The sequence below is a fragment of the Triticum dicoccoides genome, chromosome 7B, assembly GCF_002162155.2.
Source record: "Triticum dicoccoides isolate Atlit2015 ecotype Zavitan chromosome 7B, WEW_v2.0, whole genome shotgun sequence".
NCBI lineage: Eukaryota > Viridiplantae > Streptophyta > Magnoliopsida > Poales > Poaceae > Triticum > Triticum dicoccoides.
The window spans coordinates 649,851,734-649,855,881 of record NC_041393.1 but is presented as its reverse complement, the minus strand read 5'-3'; positions in this window follow the sequence as shown (position 1 = coordinate 649,855,881).

The following is a 4,148-nucleotide window of genomic DNA, read 5'->3' as shown; positions in this document are numbered from 1 at the left end:
CACACACACATCTCACGCGTACGTGGTGGACCCCGCATGACTGCCCTTTTTTCTCCTTTCGTTATCTTTTGCCTTATCTTTCGATCGGTTAGCTTTCTTCTACCTCCAGCCACATTCAAGTCCTGCTCCGCTGTAAGATGTTGCATCCGACTGAGAAAAATAATGCAACCAACAACATCAAAAGCTGGAAACCCTGAATAAAAAAGCTGGAAACAAATGGCGGTGGATTTTGTGAATTGAGATTTGCTGGAACCGGCAAAGTCAATGCTACAACCGTGTAGAAAAGATGTTGGAACCGCGGAGGGCGACAAAGCTGCAGCGGGCAAGAGTTTTGCTGGAAGTACCGATGCGAGCTGGAACCAGTATCCTTTTTTGCTGCAATCGATGAAGCCTGAGCTGGAACCAGCAATTTTTTTGCTGCATCCACTGGATTGCTTTCCATGGCGACGGTAAGGAGTCTTGAACTTGTTGCAAGCGGCGACCGCAAAAGCTTCAACCGGCAGTCATTTTTGCTACATGGAGCTCGTCGACGGGGTGCTGCGGCTGGTGACCACCGCCTCCAAGGATGCGGCCGTCATCATCGGAGATGCAGCCGTTGCCACTACAGCTGAGACTGTCGCACCAGGAGCTGCAACTGCAGTGCACGTGGTTGCATGGGTGGAGGCGGCAAGAAAAATAGGCGGCGACCGGCGGCGACTGGCGGACAGGGCGGCTGGGGCGAGGCATCGTGGTGCGAGCGGCAAACGGCCGGCGCCCTTGTCCTTCCTGGAGCCGCGCACGAAAGATGGAATCCTGTGTGTAGAGATTTAGTATTTTTCTTAGAGACAAGTATTTTCCCTGTACATATCCGTCAAAGGAAGACGAAGCCAATCTAACGTCCACGCGCAACCGAATCGGAAGGCTCGGGCTTGACCGGCCGAACTATTGGGCCGGTCCGCCGGCGCCTATCAGCGCCGGAAGGAGTTGCAACTCTTTTTTAAAAGTGAATCTCCAATAATTTCTAGATAGATGGTTCTCTTTGTCCTCGTTCCATATTTGATTTTTTTCTGCCTCCAATTGACTCAAATTATAAGGGTGTTCCTCTTGCATGTATTCTCATACAATATAATGTCTTTTAAAAAATCGCTTTAAAATGGAATTTTGCCATCGTGGTCAGGGCCACTCTTTTTTTAAAACTTTAGTGGAATTTAACTGGGCCTGTTTATTTTGGCATTTGAGTTTTTCCTTGGTCGATAAAATCTTCCGGATGCGACGATTAGCGGATTAGTGCACCTCAAAGGCGGCGAGGTTTGCTGGATCAGATGGATCAGGTGCGATGCACTGGGCATTAGCTCGGTCGCATATTGGGAGGCCGTGCGAGGCACAACCTTCCTCTCCTCCTGATTTCAGTGAAATTGCCAAGGCAGCACATCTGGTGGCGACGTCTACTAAGCGTGCTCGTGACATGAATGACAACCATCGTGAGAAGCAGGACGACATTGATCGGAAGTGACGCGATAGTGTCTTCCCTTCCGGCGATTTCTCTTTTGGGCAGCTAGTTCCGTGTTAGTAGGCCGGTAGATTGGTGAGCTGCGACTTTGGTGGCAAACATTGTGTATACATTTTATTGAGGTGAAAACTCAAGATCTTGCCTTATGGCTTGATCAGCTAGTGTCAATTTCCACGCGTCCTTACCTTGTTGAAGGTGTGGGTTTTAAGGCCTGCTTTAGGGTGATAGCCCTTGTTCTGGCATCTGGTTGGACCAGTCCACATCAGCAGGTGAGGGGCAGTCCCTCGTTGAAGCCATTGTCTTGGAGCGATGCTTCCTTTATCTGCTAACATTTTGATGTAGGTTCAGTGGTGCAGTTTGGGATACTGTCGCAAGGCATATCTTATGCCCATGGCCTCTAGTTTTTTTTTCCTTTTTGTAAGTCAAATAATTTGTACAATATGGTTGTGTGCATCACATTGTGCAGAGGCCAAAGCTATTAATTGTCAGATTTAAACATTGGTTTCTTTCGAAAAAAGATGCATCTACATTAACTCTATAACATATCTGCCGCAGTCATTGACAGTGAATTTGCGATTTCACTTTATAGTAAATGAGCATTACGTGCATTCCATCAGTGACTTTGATGAGGATGAGATCGAGCTAAACCGCTACTCTGTCCTGCCCACAACAAGGAATACACCAATCTCTCTCTCTCTCTCTCTCTCTCTCTCTCTCTCTCTCTCTCTCTCTCTCTCTCTCTCTCTCTCTCTCTCTTCCGGTTGGGCAATGGGCTCTAGTTTTTTGGCGAATTATGTTCTAGCCAAGGCTTCAATTCTAACTGAAGGAATTTTATCAGGTATAATTAACACACTTTTGACCAATTAACTGGTAATACTGACTAGAAATAGTGCAAGTTCTTTTGGATAGATTTATTGCAAAAATATGAGCATTGTGTTGGCCCAATACACATCGTTGCATTTTGGTTATCTTCTATATCTAAATAGCTAGCCCCCACTAACTATTTCTCTCAACATGTAAGCATGCCACATCAAGCACATTATGCATGAGAAAAGGCCCACCCCCACTACCATATATCTCTCAACATGCAAGCAAGCCACTTCATCATGACATGCATGGAAAAAAGATCCATCTCAATGTACAAACATATATGGTAATTTTCATTCTATTATGCTATATATATTTAACAAACACATTACAACTATATAGTAATCAAACAAAATAAATTTATTTATTTATATTTTTAGTTTTTTTTTTTTGAAAAAGAAAGATGGCTCGGAGCCAATTGTATATTTCAAAGCAGGCATGAGCCTGAGTGTTGGTTACAGATTCTTGCTTTATGCACCATGGTGCATGGCCACAAGCAGCCTGCAGAGAGAAAGAGGAAGAAAAGGCAGAGAACAAAGAAAAGTGTCAGCTAAACTTTTCTTGTAAGCATCTAAGCTTCAAGCATCCTGGCCCACGTCTACATGTCTGCCTTAACTGTTCGTTTAGAGGCTCTATTGGCCCATAGCCGGACCAAGCTGGCAGCGTAGGTTTGATCTGAGGCTCACACCAGCAATTGTTATTGAAAATGCGGTCATTCCTGGCGTGCCACAAAGCAACAGCAGATGCTGCAAAAGTGATGTGCCATTGTCTTTTGAAGTGTAGCTGGCTACCTGCCTGAATGACGAAAGACTGGATATCCGGAGAGTTGCAAGCGAGAGTATTCAACATTAACCTATCCCAGATAGCATTGACAGACCGGCATCGTAGCACAACATGGTGGACAGTTTCCAAGGCCGGGCAGATGTCACAGCAAGCGGAAGGAGCCACCGCAACCCAACCTTTTTTGGTCATGAAATCCCAAGTGTTGAGGCGGCCCCAGGAAAGTAGCCACAGGAAGATTCTGTATTTAAGTGGGATTATTGGGTCCCAAATCCACTGCTCAAAACCCCAAAGCACCCCTGATAAGTGACCAGACGATAGAAATGGCCCGAGTTCAACTTGTTTCCAAGAAAGAGGGGCACACGAGAATCTGGCCTGGAGCTGACAGGAGATGATAGCGCAACTAACTGTTGTAGTTGGTGAAGTTGCTGAACCGCAGAGTGTGATAAGTTTGGATGCAGAGACAAGTTCCAGTTCCCAGTGGCATATTGTGATTGAACCGAGCAGTAAGGATGCCAGGCGAACGAGAACAGGACAGGAAACAAGAGCCTCAACCTGCCCTCCGGGAGCCACTGATCGTGCCAGAAAGAGACAAGAGCCCCATTGCCAACAGAGCATCGCGAGGAAGAGATGACCAGGGGGATGCAAACCTTGAAGCCTTTCCAAATAGCAGTGTCACACGTGCTAGCGTTATGAGGAATGGATTCACTGCAATATTGTGTGGCGAGCCAACGATAGCATGGAATGTCTGATGATTGAAGAACTTTCACCACAAACTTGCAGATCATGGCCTAATTATGTTCCTGAAGGTTTCTGACACCCAGCCCGCCATTGGCACGAGGCAAGACAACTTTGTCCTAGGCTACTAGGCACTGACCTCCCTTCACCGTGTTCTTGCCCTGCCAAAAGAAAGCTCGAAGAAGACCATCTAGCTTGTCCAGGGACTCCTTAGGCCATACGAAACATGATATGAAGTAGGTAGGGATGTTGGCTAACACTGAATTAATCAACA